The sequence below is a fragment of the Hypanus sabinus genome, chromosome 9 (genome assembly GCF_030144855.1).
Source record: "Hypanus sabinus isolate sHypSab1 chromosome 9, sHypSab1.hap1, whole genome shotgun sequence".
Taxonomy (NCBI): domain Eukaryota; kingdom Metazoa; phylum Chordata; class Chondrichthyes; order Myliobatiformes; family Dasyatidae; genus Hypanus; species Hypanus sabinus.
This window is the reverse complement of record NC_082714.1, coordinates 83,928,021-83,945,272: the sequence shown is the minus strand read 5'-3', so window position 1 is coordinate 83,945,272 and position 17,252 is coordinate 83,928,021. Positions and strand designations below refer to the sequence as shown.

The 17,252-nt window shown below is 61.9% G+C and overlaps 1 protein-coding gene across 1 annotated transcript in view; it reads right to left on the bottom strand.

The window, feature by feature from the left end:
- The window catches only part of LOC132400066 (FAD synthase-like), a 161,160-nt gene that overhangs the window by 219 nt on the left and 143,689 nt on the right, over nucleotides 1-17,252 (bottom strand). The gene's annotated exons all lie outside the window — the stretch shown is intronic.

The window sequence follows — 17,252 nt, the reverse complement described above, 5'->3', positions numbered from 1 at the left end:
GGAGTGTGTGAAGGGACGGTGTGTGGGGAGTGTGTGATTGGTCGGTGTAGGGGTAGAGTGTGAAGGGTCGGTGTGGGGGGAGTGTGTGAAGGGTCGGTGTGGGGGGAGTGTGTGAAGGGTCGGTGTGGGGGGAGTGTGTGATGGGTCGGTGTGGGGGGTGTGTGAGATGGGTCGGTGTAGGGGGTGTGTGATTGGTCGGTGTGGGTGTAGAGTGTGAAGGGTCGGTGTGGGGGGGAGAGTCTGATGGGTCGGTGTGGGGGGAGAGTGTGATTGGTCGGTGTGGGGGGAGTGTGTGAAGGGTCGGTGTGGGGGGAGAGACTGATGGGTCGGTGTGGGGGGAGAGTGTGATTGGTCGGTGTGGGGGTAGAGTGTGAAGGGTCGGTGTGGGGGGAGTGTGTGAAGGGTCGGTATGGGGGGAGAGTCTGAAGGGTCGGTGTGGGGGGAGAGTGTGATGGGTCGGTGTGGGGGGAGTGTGTGATGGGACAGTGTGGAGCAAGTGTGGGAAGGGTCGGTGTGGGGGGAGAGTGTGAAGTGTCGGTGTGGGGGGAGTGTGTGATGGGTCGGTGTGGGGGGAGTGTGTGAAGGGTCGGTGTGGAGCAAGTCTGTGAAGGGTCGGTGTGGGGGGAGTGTGTGAAGGGTCGGTGTGGGGGGAGAGTGTGAAGGGTCGGTGTGGGGGGAGTGTGTGAAGGGTCGGTGTGTGGGGAGTGTGTGATGGGTCGGTGTGGAGGGAGTGTGTGAAGGGTTGGTGTGGGGGTAGTGTGTGAAGGGTCGGTGTGTGGGGAGTGTGTGATGGGTCGGTGTGGAGGGAGTGTGTGAAGGGTCGGTGTGGGGGGAGTGTGTGAAGGGTCGGTGTGTGGGGAGTGTGTGATGGGTCGGTGTGGGGGGAGTGTGTGAAGGGTTGGTGTGGGGGGAGTGTGTGAAGGGTCGGTTTGTGGGGAGTGTGTGAAGGGTCGGTGTGGGGGGAGTGTGTGAAGGATCGGTGTGGGGGGAGTGTGTGAAGGATCGGTGTGGGGGAGTGAGTGAAGGGTCAGTGTGGGGGGAGTGTGTGATAGGTCGGTGTGGAGGGAGTGTGTGAAGGGTCTGTGAGGAGGGAGTCTGTGAAGGGTCGGTGTGGGGGAGTGTATGAAGGGTCGGTGATGGGGAGTGTGTGATGGGTCGGTGTGGGGGGAGTGTGTGAAGGGTCGGTATGGGGGTGTATGAAGGGTCGGTGATGGGGAGTGTGTGATGGGTGGTGTGGAGCAAGTCTGTGAAGGGTCGGTGTGGGGGGAGTGTGTGAAGGGTCGGTGTGGGGGGAGAGTGTGAAGGGTCGGTGTGGGGGGAGAGTGTGAAGGGTCGGTGTGGGGGGAGAGTGTGAAGGGTCGGTGTGGGGGTAGTGTGTGAAGGGTCGGTGTGTGGGGAGTGTGTGATGGGTCGGTGTGTGGGGAGTGTGTGATGGGTCGGTGTGGGGGGGAGTGTGTGATGGGTCGGTGATGGGGAGTGTGTGAAGGGTCGGTGTGTGGGGAGTGTGTGATGGGTCGGTGTGGAGGGAGTGTGTGAAGGGTTGGTGTGGGGGTAGTGTGTGAAGGGTCGGTGTGGGGGGAGAGTGTGAAGGGTCGGTGTGGGGGTAGTGTGTGAAGGGTCGGTGTGTGGGGAGTGTGTGATGGGTCGGTGTGGAGGGAGTGTGTGAAGGGTCGGTGTGGGGGGAGTGTGTGAAGGGACGGTGTGGGGGGAGTGTGTGAAGGGTCGGTGTGGAGGGAGTGTGTGAAGGGTCGGTGTGGAGGGAGTGTGTGAAGGGTCGGTGTGGGGGGAGTTTGTGAAGGGACGGTGTGGGGGGAGTGTGTGAAGGGTCGGTGTGGAGGGAGTGTGTGAAGGGTCGGTGTGGAGGGAGTGTGTGAAGGGTCGGTGTGGGGGGAGTGTGTGAAGGGACGGTGTGGGGGGAGAGTGTGAAGGGTCGGTGTGGAGGGAGTGTGTGAAGGGACGGTGTGTGGGGAGTGTGTGATTGGTCGGTGTAGGGGTAGAGTGTGAAGGGTCGGTGTGGGGGGAGTGTGTGAAGGGTCGGTGTGGGGGGAGTGTGTGATGGGACAGTGTGGAGGGAGTCTGTGAAGGGTCGGTGTGGGGGGAGAGTCAGATGGGTCGGTGTGGGGGGAGAGTGTGAATGGACGGTGTGGGGGGAGTGTGTGAAGGGTCGGTGTGGAGGGAGTGTGTGAAGGGTCGGTGTGGAGGGAGTGTGTGAAGGGTCGGTGTGTGGGGAGTGTGTGAAGGGTCGGTGTGTGGGGAGTGTGTGAAGGATCGGTGTGGGGGGAGTGTGTGAAGGGACGGAGTGGGGGGAGTGTGTGAAGGGTCGGTGTGGAGGGAGTGTGTGAAGGGTCGGTGTGGGGGGAGTGTGTGAAGGGTCGGTGTGGAGGGAGTGTGTGAAGGGTCGGTGTGGGGGGAGTGTGTGAAGGGTCGGTGTGGAGGGAGTGTGTGAAGGGTCGGTGTGGGGGGAGTGTGTGAAGGGTCGGTGTGGGGGGAGTGTGTGAAGGGTCGGTGTGGGGGGAGAGTGTGAAGGGTCGGTGTGGGGGGAGTGTGTGAAGGATCGGTGTGGGGGGAGTGTGTGAAGGGACGGAGTGGGGGGAGTGTGTGAAGGGTCAGTGTGGAGGGAGTGTGTGAAGGGTCGGTGTGGAGGGAGTGTGTGAAGGTACAGTGTGGGGGGAGTGTGTGAAGGGTCGGTGTGGAGGGAGTGTGTGAAGGGTCGGTGTGGGGGGAGTGTGTGAAGGGACGGTGTGGGGGGAGTGTGTGAAGGGTCGGTGTGGAGGGAGTGTGTGAAGGGTCGGTGTGGAGGGAGTGTGTGAAGGGTCGGTGTGGGGGGAGTGTGTGAAGGGACGGTGTGTGGGGAGTGTGTGAAGGGTCGGTGTGGAGGGAGTGTGTGAAGGGTCGGTGTGGAGGGAGTGTGTGAAGGGTCGGTGTGGAGGGAGTGTGTGAAGGATCGGTGTGGAGGGAGTGTGTGAAGGGTCGGTGTGGGGGGAGTGTGTGAAGGGACGGTGTGTGGGGAGTGTGTGATTGGTCGGTGTAGGGGTAGAGTGTGAAGGGTCGGTGTGGGGGGAGAGTGTGATGGGTCGGTGTGGGGGGAGAGTGTGATTGGTCGGTGTGGGGGGAGAGTCTGATGGGTCGGTGTGGGGGGAGAGTGTGATTGGTCGGTGTGGGGGTAGAGTGTGAAGGGTCGGTGTGGGGGGAGTGTGTGAAGGGTCGGTATGGGGGGAGAGTCTGAAGGGTCGGTGTGGGGGGAGAGTGTGATGGGTCGGTGTGGGGGGAGTGTGTGATGGGACAGTGTGGAGGGAGTTTGTGAAGGGTCGGTGTGGGGGGAGAGTCTGATGGGTCGGTGTGGGGGGAGAGTGTGAAGGGACGGTGTGGGGGGAGTGTGTGATGGGACAGTGTGGAGCAAGTGTGGGAAGGGTTGGTGTGGGGGGAGAGTGTGAAGTGTCGGTGTGGGGGGAGTGTGTGATGGGTCGGTGTGGGGGGAGTGTGTGAAGGGTCGGTGTGGAGCAAGTCTGTGAAGGGTCGGTGTGGGGGGAGTGTGTGAAGGGTCGGTGTGGGGGGAGAGTGTGAAGGGTCGGTGTGGGGGGAGAGTGTGAAGGGTCGGTGTGGGGGGAGTGTGTGAAGGGTCGGTGTGTGGGGAGTGTGTGATGGGTCGGTGTGGAGGGAGTGTGTGAAGGGTTGGTGTGGGGGTAGTGTGTGAAGGGTCGGTGTGTGGGGAGTGTGTGATGGGTCGGTGTGGAGGGAGTGTGTGAAGGGTCGGTGTGGGGGGAGTGTGTGAAGGGTCGGTGTGTGGGGAGTGTGTGATGGGTCGGTGTGGGGGGAGTGTGTGAAGGGTTGGTGTGGGGGGAGTGTGTGAAGGGTCGGTTTGTGGGGAGTGTGTGAAGGGTCGGTGTGGGGGGAGTGTGTGAAGGGTCGGTGTGGAGGGAGTGTGTGAAGGATCGGTGTGGGGGGAGTGTGTGAAGGATCGGTGTGGGGGGAGTGAGTGAAGGGTCAGTGTGGGGGGAGTGTGTGATAGGTCGGTGTGGAGGGAGTGTGTGAAGGGTCTGTGAGGAGGGAGTCTGTGAAGGGTCGGTATGGGGGAGTGTATGAAGGGTCGGTGATGGGGAGTGTGTGATGGGTCGGTGTGGAGCAAGTCTGTGAAGGATCGGTGTGGCGGGAGTGTGTGAAGGGTCGGTGTGGGGGGAGAGTGTGAAGGGTCGGTGTGGGGGGGAGAGTGTGAAGGGTCGGTGTGGGGGGAGTGTGTGAAGGGTCGGTGTGTGGGGAGTGTGTGATGGGTCGGTGTGGAGGGAGTGTGTGAAGGGTTGGTGTGGGGGTAGTGTGTGAAGGATCGGTGTGGGGGGAGTGAGTGAAGGGTCAGTGTGGTGGGAGTGTGTGATAGGTCGGTGTGGAGGGAGTGTGTGAAGGGTCTGTGAGGAGGGAGTCTGTGAAGGGTCGGTGTGGGGGAGTGTGTGAAGGGTCGGTATGGGGGTGTATGAAGGGTCGGTGATGGGGAGTGTGTGATGGGTCGGTGTGGAGCAAGTCTGTGAAGGGTCGGTGTGGGGGGAGTGTGTGAAGGGTCGGTGTGGGGGGAGAGTGTGAAGGGTCGGTGTGGGGGGAGAGTGTGAAGGGTCGGTGTGGGGGGAGTGTGTGAAGGGTCGGTGTGTGGGGAGTGTGTGATGGGTCGGTGTGGAGGGAGTGTGTGAAGGGTTGGTGTGGGGGTAGTGTGTGAAGGGTCGGTGTGGGGGGAGAGTGTGAAGGGTTGGTGTGGGGGGAGTGTGTGAAGGGACGGTGTGGGGGGAGTGTGTGAAGGGTCGGTGTGGAGGGAGTGTGTGAAGGGTCGGTGTGGGGGGAGTGTGTGAAGGGTCGGTGTGTGGGGAGTGTGTGATGGGTCGGTGTGGGGGGAGTGTGTGAAGGGTTGGTGTGGGGGGAGTGTGTGAAGGGTCGGTTTGTGGGGAGTGTGTGAAGGGTCGGTGTGGGGGGAGTGTGTGAAGGGTCGGTGTGGAGGGAGTGTGTGAAGGATCGGTGTGGGGGGAGTGTGTGAAGGATCGGTGTGGGGGGAGTGAGTGAAGGGTCAGTGTGGGGGGAGTGTGTGATAGGTCGGTGTGGAGGGAGTGTGTGAAGGGTCTGTGAGGAGGGAGTCTGTGAAGGGTCGGTATGGGGGAGTGTATGAAGGGTCGGTGATGGGGAGTGTGTGATGGGTCGGTGTAGGGGGAGTGTGTGATGGGTCGGTGTGGAGGGAGTGTGTGATGGGTCGGTGTGGGGGGAGTGTGTGAAGGGTCGGTGTGGGGGGAGTGTGTGAAGGATCGGTGTGGGGGGAGTGAGTGAAGGGTCGGTGTGGAGGGAGTGTGTGATAGGTCGGTGTGGAGGGAGTGTGTGAAGGGTCTGTGAGGAGGGAGTGTGTGAAGGGTCGGTGTGGGGGGAGTGTGTGAAGGGTCGGTGTGGGGGGAGTGTGTGAAGGGTCGGTGTGGGGGGAGTGTGTGTTGGGTCGGTATGGGGGAGTGAGTGAAGGGTCGGTGTGGAGGGAGTGTGTGATGGGACAGTGTGGGGGGAGTGTGTGAAGGGTCGGTGTGGGGGGAGTGTGTGATGGGTCGGTGTGGAGGGAGTGTCTGATGGGTCGGTGTAGGGGGAGTGTGTGAAGGGTCGGTGTGGAGGGAGTGTGTGAAGGGTTGGTGTGGGGGTAGTGTGTGAAGGGTCGGTGTGGGGGGAGAGTGTGAAGGGTTGGTGTGGGGGTAGTGTGTGAAGGGTCGGTGTGTGGGGAGTGTGTGATGGGTCGGTGTGGAGGGAGTGTGTGATGGGTCGGTATGGGGGAGTGTGTGAAGGGTCGGTGTGGGGGGAGTGTGTGATGGGTCGGTCTGGGGGAGTGTGTGAAGGGTCGGTGTGGGGGGAGTGTGTGAAGGGTCGGTGTGTGGGGAGTGTGTGATGGGTCGGTGTGGGGGGAGAGTGTGAAGGGTTGGTGTGGGGGTAGTGTGTGAAGGGTCGGTGTGTGGGGAGTGTGTGATGGGTCGGTGTGGAGGGAGTGTGTGAAGGGTCGGTGTGCGGGGAGTGTGTGAAGGGTCGGTGTGGGGGGAGTGTGTGATGGGTCAGTGTGGAGGGAGTGTGTGAAGGGTCGGTGTGGGGGGAGTGTGTGATGGGTCGGTGTGGGGGGAGTGTGTGATAGGTCGGTGTGGGGGGAGTGTGTGAAGGGTCGGTGTGGGGGGAGTGTGTGATGGGTCGGTGTGGGGGGAGTGTGTGATAGGTCGGTGTGGAGGGAGTGTGTGAAGGGTCTGTGAGGAGGGAGTCTGTGAAGGGTCGGTGTGGGGGAGTGTGTGATGGGTCGGTGTAGGGGGAGTGTGTGATTGGTCGGTGTGGGGGTAGAGTGTGAAGGGTCGGTGTGGGGGGAGAGTGTGATGGGTCGGTGTGGAGGGAGTGTGTGAAGGGTCGGTGTGGGGGGAGTGTGTGAAGGTACAGTGTGGGGGGAGTGTGTGAAGGGTCGGTGTGGAGGGAGTGTGTGAAGGGTCGGTGTGGGGGGAGTGTGTGAAGGGACGGTGTGGGGGGAGTGTGTGAAGGGTCGGTGTGGAGGGAGTGTGTGAAGGGTCGGTGTGGAGGGAGTGTGTGAAGGGTCGGTGTGGGGGGAGTGTGTGAAGGGACGGTGTGTGGGGAGTGTGTGAAGGGTCGGTGTGGAGGGAGTGTGTGAAGGGTCGGTGTGGAGGGAGTGTGTGAAGGGTCGGTGTGGAGGGAGTGTGTGAAGGATCGGTGTGGAGGGAGTGTGTGAAGGGTCGGTGTGGGGGGAGTGTGTGAAGGGACGGTGTGTGGGGAGTGTGTGATTGGTCGGTGTAGGGGTAGAGTGTGAAGGGTCGGTGTGGGGGGAGAGTGTGATGGGTCGGTGTGGGGGGAGAGTGTGATTGGTCGGTGTGGGGGGAGAGTCTGATGGGTCGGTGTGGGGGGAGAGTGTGATTGGTCGGTGTGGGGGTAGAGTGTGAAGGGTCGGTGTGGGGGGAGTGTGTGAAGGGTCGGTATGGGGGGAGAGTCTGAAGGGTCGGTGTGGGGGGAGAGTGTGATGGGTCGGTGTGGGGGGAGTGTGTGATGGGACAGTGTGGAGGGAGTTTGTGAAGGGTCGGTGTGGGGGGAGAGTCTGATGGGTCGGTGTGGGGGGAGAGTGTGAAGGGACGGTGTGGGGGGAGTGTGTGATGGGACAGTGTGGAGCAAGTGTGGGAAGGGTTGGTGTGGGGGGAGAGTGTGAAGTGTCGGTGTGGGGGGAGTGTGTGATGGGTCGGTGTGGGGGGAGTGTGTGAAGGGTCGGTGTGGAGCAAGTCTGTGAAGGGTCGGTGTGGGGGGAGTGTGTGAAGGGTCGGTGTGGGGGGAGAGTGTGAAGGGTCGGTGTGGGGGGAGAGTGTGAAGGGTCGGTGTGGGGGGAGTGTGTGAAGGGTCGGTGTGTGGGGAGTGTGTGATGGGTCGGTGTGGAGGGAGTGTGTGAAGGGTTGGTGTGGGGGTAGTGTGTGAAGGGTCGGTGTGTGGGGAGTGTGTGATGGGTCGGTGTGGAGGGAGTGTGTGAAGGGTCGGTGTGGGGGGAGTGTGTGAAGGGTCGGTGTGTGGGGAGTGTGTGATGGGTCGGTGTGGGGGGAGTGTGTGAAGGGTTGGTGTGGGGGGAGTGTGTGAAGGGTCGGTTTGTGGGGAGTGTGTGAAGGGTCGGTGTGGGGGGAGTGTGTGAAGGGTCGGTGTGGAGGGAGTGTGTGAAGGATCGGTGTGGGGGGAGTGTGTGAAGGATCGGTGTGGGGGGAGTGAGTGAAGGGTCAGTGTGGGGGGAGTGTGTGATAGGTCGGTGTGGAGGGAGTGTGTGAAGGGTCTGTGAGGAGGGAGTCTGTGAAGGGTCGGTATGGGGGAGTGTATGAAGGGTCGGTGATGGGGAGTGTGTGATGGGTCGGTGTGGAGCAAGTCTGTGAAGGATCGGTGTGGCGGGAGTGTGTGAAGGGTCGGTGTGGGGGGAGAGTGTGAAGGGTCGGTGTGGGGGGAGAGTGTGAAGGGTCGGTGTGGGGGGAGTGTGTGAAGGGTCGGTGTGTGGGGAGTGTGTGATGGGTCGGTGTGGAGGGAGTGTGTGAAGGGTTGGTGTGGGGGTAGTGTGTGAAGGATCGGTGTGGGGGGAGTGAGTGAAGGGTCAGTGTGGGGGGAGTGTGTGATAGGTCGGTGTGGAGGGAGTGTGTGAAGGGTCTGTGAGGAGGGAGTCTGTGAAGGGTCGGTGTGGGGGAGTGTGTGAAGGGTCGGTATGGGGGTGTATGAAGGGTCGGTGATGGGGAGTGTGTGATGGGTCGGTGTGGAGCAAGTCTGTGAAGGGTCGGTGTGGGGGGAGTGTGTGAAGGGTCGGTGTGGGGGGAGAGTGTGAAGGGTCGGTGTGGGGGGAGAGTGTGAAGGGTCGGTGTGGGGGGAGTGTGTGAAGGGTCGGTGTGTGGGGAGTGTGTGATGGGTCGGTGTGGAGGGAGTGTGTGAAGGGTTGGTGTGGGGGTAGTGTGTGAAGGGTCGGTGTGGGGGGAGAGTGTGAAGGGTTGGTGTGGGGGTAGTGTGTGAAGGGTCGGTGTGTGGGGAGTGTGTGATGGGTCGGTGTGGAGGGAGTGTGTGAAGGGTTGGTGTGGGGGGAGTGTGTGAAGGGTCGGTGTGTGGGGAGTGTGTGATGGGTCGGTGTGGGGGGAGTGTGTGAAGGGTTGGTGTGGGGGGAGTGTGTGAAGGGTCGGTTTGTGGGGAGTGTGTGAAGGGTCGGTGTGGGGGGAGTGTGTGAAGGGTCGGTGTGGAGGGAGTGTGTGAAGGATCGGTGTGGGGGGAGTGTGTGAAGGATCGGTGTGGGGGGAGTGAGTGAAGGGTCAGTGTGGGGGGAGTGTGTGATAGGTCGGTGTGGAGGGAGTGTGTGAAGGGTCTGTGAGGAGGGAGTCTGTGAAGGGTCGGTATGGGGGAGTGTATGAAGGGTCGGTGATGGGGAGTGTGTGATGGGTCGGTGTAGGGGGAGTGTGTGATGGGTCGGTGTGGAGGGAGTGTGTGATGGGTCGGTGTGGGGGGAGTGTGTGAAGGGTCGGTGTGGGGAGAGTGTGTGAAGGATCGGTGTGGGGGGAGTGAGTGAAGGGTCGGTGTGGAGGGAGTGTGTGATAGGTCGGTGTGGAGGGAGTGTGTGAAGGGTCTGTGAGGAGGGAGTGTGTGAAGGGTCGGTGTGGGGGGAGTGTGTGAAGGGTCGGTGTGGGGGGAGTGTGTGAAGGGTCGGTGTGGGGGGAGTGTGTGTTGGGTCGGTATGGGGGAGTGAGTGAAGGGTCGGTGTGGAGGGAGTGTGTGATGGGACAGTGTGGGGGGAGTGTGTGAAGGGTCGGTGTGGGGGGAGTGTGTGATGGGTCGGTGTGGAGGGAGTGTGTGATGGGTCGGTGTAGGGGGAGTGTGTGAAGGGTCGGTGTGGAGGGAGTGTGTGAAGGGTTGGTGTGGGGGTAGTGTGTGAAGGGTCGGTGTGGGGGGAGAGTGTGAAGGGTTGGTGTGGGGGTAGTGTGTGAAGGGTCGGTGTGTGGGGAGTGTGTGATGGGTCGGTGTGGAGGGAGTGTGTGATGGGTCGGTATGGGGGAGTGTGTGAAGGGTCGGTGTGGGGGGAGTGTGTGATGGGTCGGTCTGGGGGAGTGTGTGAAGGGTCGGTGTGGGGGGAGTGTGTGAAGGGTCGGTGTGTGGGGAGTGTGTGATGGGTCGGTGTGGGGGGAGAGTGTGAAGGGTTGGTGTGGGGGTAGTGTGTGAAGGGTCGGTGTGTGGGGAGTGTGTGATGGGTCGGTGTGGAGGGAGTGTGTGAAGGGTCGGTGTGCGGGGAGTGTGTGAAGGGTCGGTGTGGGGGGAGTGTGTGATGGGTCAGTGTGGAGGGAGTGTGTGAAGGGTCGGTGTGGGGGGAGTGTGTGATGGGTCGGTGTGGGGGGAGTGTGTGATAGGTCGGTGTGGGGGGAGTGTGTGAAGGGTCGGTGTGGGGGGAGTGTGTGATGGGTCGGTGTGGGGGGAGTGTGTGATAGGTCGGTGTGGAGGGAGAGTGTGAAGGGTCTGTGAGGAGGGAGTCTGTGAAGGGTCGGTGTGGGGGAGTGTGTGATGGGTCGGTGTAGGGGGAGTGTGTGATTGGTCGGTGTGGGGGTAGAGTGTGAAGGGTCGGTGTGGGGGGAGAGTGTGATGGGTCGGTGTGGAGGGAGTGTGTGAAGGGTCGGTGTGGGGGGAGTGTGTGAAGGATCGGTGTGGAGGGAGTGTGTGAAGGATCGGTGTGGGGGGAGTCTGTGAAGGGACGGTGTGGAGCAAGTGTGTGAAGGATCGGTGTGGGGGGAGAGTGTGAAGGGTCGGTGTGGGGGGAGTGTGTGATGGGTCGGTGTGGGGGGAGAGTGTGAAGGGTCGGTGTGGGGGGAGAGTGTGAAGGGACGGTGTGGAGCAAGTGTGTGAAGGATCGGTGTGGGGGGAGAGTGTGAAGGGTCGGTGTGGGGGGATTGTGTGAAGGTCGGTGTGGAGGGAGTGTGTGAAGGGTCGGTGTGGAGCAAGTGTGTGAAGTGTCGGTGTGGGGGGAGCGTGAGATTGGTCGGTGTAGGGGTAGAGTGTGAAGGGTCGGTGTGGAGCGAGTGTGTGAAGGGTCGGTGTGGGGGGAGTGTGTGAAGGGTCGGTGTGGGGGGAGTGTGTGAAGGGTCGGTGTGGAGCAAGTGTGTGAAGTGTCGGTGTGGGGGGAGTGTGAGATTGGTCGGTGTAGGGGTAGAGTGTGAAGGGTCGGTGTGGAGGGAGTGTGTGAAGGGTCGGTGTGGGGGGAGTGTGTGATGGTTCGGTGTGGGGGGAGTGTGTGAAGGGTCGGTGTGGGGGTAGAGTGTGAAGGGTCGGTGTGGGGGGAGAGTGTGATGGGTTGGTGTGGGGGGAGAGTGTGAAGGGTCGGTGTGGGGGGAGTGTGTGATAGGTCGGTGTGGAGGGAGTCTGTGAAGGGTCTGTGTGGGGGGAGTCTGTGAAGGGTCGGTGTGGGGGGATTGTGTGAAGGGTCGGTGCGGGGGGAGTGAGTGAAGGGTCGGTGTGGGGGGAGTGTGTGAAGGGTCGGTGTGGAGGGAGTCTGTGAAGGGTCTGTGTGGGGGGAGTGTATGAAGGGTCGGTGATGGGGAGTGTGTGATGGGTCGGTGTGGAGGGAGTGTGTGAAGGGTCTGAGAGGAGGGAGTGTGTGATTGGTCGGTGTAGGGGTAGAGTGTGAAGGGTCGGTGTGGGGGGAGTGTGTGAAGGGTCGGTGTGGGGGGAGTGTGTGATGGGTCGGTGTGGGGGGTGTGTGAGATGGGTCGGTGTAGGGGGTGTGTGATTGGTCGGTGTGGGGGTAGAGTGTGAAGGGTCGGTATGGGGGGAGTGTGTGATGGGTCGGTGTGGGGGGAGTGTGTGAAGGATCGGTGTGGGGGGAGTGAGTGAAGGGTCAGTGTGGGGGGAGTGTGTGATAGGTTGGTGTGGAGGGAGTGTGTGAAGGGTCTGTGAGGAGGGAGTCTGTGAAGGGTCGGTATGGGGGAGTGTATGAAGGGTCGGTGATGGGGAGTGTGTGATGGGTCGGTGTAGGGGCAGTGTGTGAAGGGTCGGTGTAGGGGGAGTGTGTGATGGGTCGGTGTGGAGCAAGTCTGTGAAGGATCGGTGTGGGGGGAGTGTGTGAAGGGTCGGTGTGGGGGGAGAGTGTGAAGGGTCGGTGTGGGGGGAGAGTGTGAAGGGTCGGTGTGGGGGGAGTGTGTGAAGGGTCGGTGTGTGGGGAGTGTGTGATGGGTCGGTGTGGAGGGAGTGTGTGAAGGGTTGGTGTGGGGGTAGTGTGTGAAGGGTCGGTGTGGGGGGAGAGTGTGAAGGGTTGGTGTGGGGGTAGTGTGTGAAGGGTCGGTGTGTGGGGAGTGTGTGATGGGTCGGTGTGGAGGGAGTGTGTGAAGGGTTGGTGTGGGGGGAGTGTGTGAAGGGTCGGTGTGTGGGGAGTGTGTGATGGGTCGGTGTGGGGGGAGTGTGTGAAGGGTAGGTGTGGGGGGAGTGTGTGAAGGGTCGGTTTGTGGGGAGTGTGTGAAGGGTCGGTGTGGGGGGAGTGTGTGAAGGGTCGGTGTGGAGGGAGTGTGTGAAGGATCGGTGTGGGGGGAGTGTGTGAAGGATCGGTGTGGGGGGAGTGAGTGAAGGGTCAGTGTGGGGGGAGTGTGTGATAGGTCGGTGTGGAGGGAGTGTGTGAAGGGTCTGTGAGGAGGGAGTCTGTGAAGGGTCGGTATGGGGGAGTGTATGAAGGGTCGGTGATGGGGAGTGTGTGATGGGTCGGTGTAGGGGGAGTGTGTGATGGGTCGGTGTGGAGGGAGTGTGTGATGGGTCGGTGTGGGGGGAGTGTGTGAAGGGTCGGTGTGGGGGGAGTGTGTGAAGGATCGGTGTGGGGGGAGTGAGTGAAGGGTCGGTGTGGAGGGAGTGTGTGATAGGTCGGTGTGGAGGGAGTGTGTGAAGGGTCTGTGAGGAGGGAGTGTGTGAAGGGTCGGTGTGGGGGGAGTGTGTGAAGGGTCGGTGTGGGGGGAGTGTGTGAAGGGTCGGTGTGGGGGGAGTGTGTGTTGGGTCGGTATGGGGGAGTGAGTGAAGGGTCGGTGTGGAGGGAGTGTGTGATGGGACAGTGTGGGGGGAGTGTGTGAAGGGTCGGTGTGGGGGGAGTGTGTGATGGGTCGGTGTGGAGGGAGTGTGTGATGGGTCGGTGTAGGGGGAGTGTGTGAAGGGTCGGTGTGGAGCGAGTGTGTGAAGGGTCGGTGTGGAGGGAGTGTGTGAAGGGTCGGTGTGTGGGGAGTGTGTGATGGGTCGGTGTGGAGGGAGTGTGTGATGGGTCGGTATGGGGGAGTGTGTGAAGGGTCGGTGTGGGGGGAGTGTGTGATGGGTCGGTCTGGGGGAGTGTGTGAAGGGTTGGTGTGGGGGGAGTGTGTGAAGGGTCGGTGTGTGGGGAGTGTGTGAAGGGTCGGTGTGGGGGGAGTGTGTGAAGGATCGGTGTGGGGGGAGAGTGTGAAGGGTCGGTGTGGGGGGAGAGTGTGAAGGGTCGGTGTGGGGGGAGAGTGTGAAGGGACGGTGTGGAGGGAGTGTGTGAAGGGTCGGTGTGGGGGGAGTGTGTGATGGGTCGGTGTGGGGGGAGAGTGTGAAGGGTCGGTGTGGGGGGAGTGTGTGATGGGTCGGTGTGGGGGGAGAGTGTGAAGGGTCGGTGTGGGGGGAGAGTGTGAAGGGACGGTGTGGAGCAAGTGTGTGAAGGATCGGTGTGGGGGGAGAGTGTGAAGGGTCGGTGTGGGGGGATTGTGTGAAGGTCGGTGTGGAGGGAGTGTGTGAAGGGTCGGTGTGGAGCATGTGTGTGAAGTGTCGGTGTGGGGGGAGTGTGAGATTGGTCGGTGTAGGGGTAGAGTGTGAAGGGTCGGTGTGGAGCGAGTGTGTGAAGGGTCGGTGTGGGGGGAGTGTGTGAAGGGTCGGTGTGGGGGGAGTGTGTGAAGGGTCGGTGTGGAGCAAGTGTGTGAAGTGTCGGTGTGGGGGGAGTGTGAGATTGGTCGGTGTAGGGGTAGAGTGTGAAGGGTCGGTGTGGAGGGAGTGTGTGAAGGGTCGGTGTGGGGGGAGTATGTGATGGTTCGGTGTGGGGGGAGTGTGTGAAGGGTCGGTGTGGGGGTAGAGTGTGAAGGGTCGGTGTGGGGGGAGAGTGTGATGGGTCGGTGTGGAGGGACTGTGTGATGAGTCGGTGTGGGGGGAGTGTGTGAAGGGTCGGTGTGGAGCAAGTGTGTGAAGTGTCGGTGTGGGGGGAGTGTGAGATTGGTCGGTGTAGGGGTAGAGTGTGAAGGGTCGGTGTGGAGGGAGTGTGTGAAGGGTCGGTGTGGGGGGAGTGTGTGAAGGGTCGGTGTGGAGGGAGTGTGTGAAGGGTCGGTGTGGGGGTAGAGTGTGAAGGGTCGGTGTGGGGGGAGAGTGTGATGGGTTGGTGTGGGGGGAGAGTGTGAAGGGTCGGTGTGGGGGGAGTGTGTGATAGGTCGGTGTGGAGGGAGTCTGTGAAGGGTCTGTGTGGGGGGAGTCTGTGAAGGGTCGGTGTGGGGGGATTGTGTGAAGGGTCGGTGCGGGGGGAGTGAGTGAAGGGTCGGTGTGGGGGGAGTGTGTGAAGGGTCGGTGTGGAGGGAGTCTGTGAAGGGTCTGTGTGGGGGGAGTGTATGAAGGGTCGGTGATGGGGGTGTGTGATGGGTCGGTGTGGAGGGAGTGTGTGAAGGGTCTGAGAGGAGGGAGTGTGTGATTGGTCGGTGTAGGGGTAGAGTGTGAAGGGTCGGTGTGGGGGGAGTGTGTGAAGGGTCGGTGTGGGGGGAGTGTGTGATGGGTCGGTGTGGGGGGTGTGTGAGATGGGTCGGTGTAGGGGGGTGTGTGATTGGTCGGTGTGGGGGTAGAGTGTGAAGGGTCGGTATGGGGGGAGTGTGTGATAGGTCGGTGTGGAGGGAGTGTGTGAAGGGTCTGTGAGGAGGGAGTCTGTGAAGGGTCGGTATGGGGGAGTGTATGAAGGGTCGGTGATGGGGAGTGTGTGATGGGTCGGTGTAGGGGCAGTGTGTGAAGGGTCGGTGTAGGGGGAGTGTGTGATGGGTCGGTGTGGAGCAAGTCTCTGAAGGATCGGTGTGGGGGGAGTGTGTGAAGGGTCGGTGTGGGGGGAGAGTGTGAAGGGTCGGTGTGGGGGGAGAGTGTGAAGGGTCGGTGTGGGGGGAGTGTGTGAAGGGTCGGTGTGTGGGGAGTGTGTGATGGGTCGGTGTGGAGGGAGTGTGTGAAGGGTTGGTGTGGGGGTAGTGTGTGAAGGGTCGGTGTGGGGGGAGAGTGTGAAGGGTTGGTGTGGGGGTAGTGTGTGAAGGGTCGGTGTGTGGGGAGTGTGTGATGGGTCGGTGTGGAGGGAGTGTGTGAAGGGTTGGTGTGGGGGGAGTGTGTGAAGGGTCGGTGTGTGGGGAGTGTGTGATGGGTCGGTGTGGGGGGAGTGTGTGAAGGGTTGGTGTGGGGGGAGTGTGTGAAGGGTCGGTTTGTGGGGAGTGTGTGAAGGGTCGGTGTGGGGGGAGTGTGTGAAGGGTCGGTGTGGAGGGAGTGTGTGAAGGATCGGTGTGGGGGGAGTGTGTGAAGGATCGGTGTGGGGGGAGTGAGTGAAGGGTCAGTGTGGGGGGAGTGTGTGATAGGTCGGTGTGGAGGGAGTGTGTGAAGGGTCTGTGAGGAGGGAGTCTGTGAAGGGTCGGTATGGGGGAGTGTATGAAGGGTCGGTGATGGGGAGTGTGTGATGGGTCGGTGTAGGGGGAGTGTGTGATGGGTCGGTGTGGAGGGAGTGTGTGATGGGTCGGTGTGGGGGGAGTGTGTGAAGGGTCGGTGTGGGGGGAGTGTGTGAAGGATCGGTGTGGGGGGAGTGAGTGAAGGGTCGGTGTGGAGGGAGTGTGTGATAGGTCGGTGTGGAGGGAGTGTGTGAAGGGTCTGTGAGGAGGGAGTGTGTGAAGGGTCGGTGTGGGGGGAGTGTGTGAAGGGTCGGTGTGGGGGGAGTGTGTGAAGGGTCGGTGTGGGGGGAGTGTGTGTTGGGTCGGTATGGGGGAGTGAGTGAAGGGTCGGTGTGGAGGGAGTGTGTGATGGGACAGTGTGGGGGGAGTGTGTGAAGGGTCGGTGTGGGGGGAGTGTGTGATGGGTCGGTGTGGAGGGAGTGTGTGATGGGTCGGTGTAGGGGGAGTGTGTGAAGGGTCGGTGTGGAGCGAGTGTGTGAAGGGTCGGTGTGGAGGGAGTGTGTGAAGGGTCGGTGTGTGGGGAGTGTGTGATGGGTCGGTGTGGAGGGAGTGTGTGATGGGTCGGTATGGGGGAGTGTGTGAAGGGTCGGTGTGGGGGGAGTGTGTGATGGGTCGGTCTGGGGGAGTGTGTGAAGGGTTGGTGTGGGGGGAGTGTGTGAAGGGTCGGTGTGTGGGGAGTGTGTGATGGGTCGGTGTGGGGGGAGTGTGTGAAGGGTTGGTGTGGGGGGAGTGTGTGAAGGGTCGGTTTGTGGGGAGTGTGTGAAGGGTCGGTGTGGGGGGAGTGTGTGATAGGTCGGTGTGGAGGGAGTGTGTGAAGGGTCGGTGTGGAGGGAGTGTGTGATGGGACGGTGTGGAGGGAGTGTGTGAAGGGTCGGTGTGGGGGGAGTGTGTGAAGGGTCGGTGTGGGGGGAGTGTGTGATGGGTCGGTATGGGGGAGTGTGTGAAGGGTTGGTGTGGGGGGAGTGTGTGAAGGGTCGGTGTGGGGGGAGTGTGTGAAGGGTTGGTGTGGGGGGAGTGTGTGAAGGGTCGGTTTGTGGGGAGTGTGTGAAGGGTCGGTGTGGGGGGAGTGTGTGATAGGTCGGTGTGGAGGGAGTGTGTGAAGGGTCTGTGAGGAGGGAGTCTGTGAAGGGTCGGTGTGGGGGAGTGTATGAAGGGTCGGTGATGGGGGGAGAGTCTGATGGGTCGGTGTGGGGGGAGAGTGTGATTGGTCGGTGTGGGGGTAGAGTGTGAAGGGTCAGTGTGGGGGGAGTGTGTGAAGGGTCGGTATGGGGGGAGAGTCTGAAGGGTCGGTGTGGGGGGGAGAGTGTGATGGGTCGGTGTGGGGGGAGTGTGTGATGGGACAGTGTGGAGGGAGTCTGTGAAGGGTCGGTGTGGAGGGAGAGTCTGATGGGTCGGTGTGGGGGGAGAGTGTGAAGTGTCGGTGTGGGGGGAGTGTGTGATGGGTCGGTGTGGGGGGAGTGTGTGAAGGGTCGGTGTGGAGCAAGTCTGTGAAGGGTCGGTGTGGGGGGAGTGTGTGAAGGGTCGGTGTGGGGGGAGAGTGTGAAGGGTCGGTGTGGGGGGAGAGTGTGAAGGGTCGGTGTGGGGGGAGTGTGTGAAGGGTCGGTGTGTGGGGAGTGTGTGATGGGTCGGTGTGGAGGGAGTGTGTGAAGGGTTGGTGTGGGGGTAGTGTGTGATGGGTCGGTGTGTGGGGAGTGTGTGATGGGTCTGTGTGGGGGGGAGTGTGTGATGGGTCGGTGTGGAGGGAGTGTGTGAAGGGTCGGTGTGGGGGGAGTGTGTGAAGGGTCGGTGTGTGGGGAGTGTGTGATGGGTCGGTGTGGGGGGAGTGTGTGAAGGGTTGGTGTGGGGGGAGTGTGTGAAGGGTCGGTTTGTGGGGAGTGTGTGAAGGGTCGGTGTGGGGGGAGTGTGTGAAGGGTCGGTGTGGAGGGAGTGTGTGATGGGTCGGTGTGGAGGGAGTGTGTGAAGGGTCGGTGTGGGGGGAGTGTGTGAAGGATCGGTGTGGGGGGAGTGAGTGAAGGGTCGGTGTGGAGGGAGTGTGTGATGGGTCGGTGTGGGGGGAGTGTGTGATAGGTC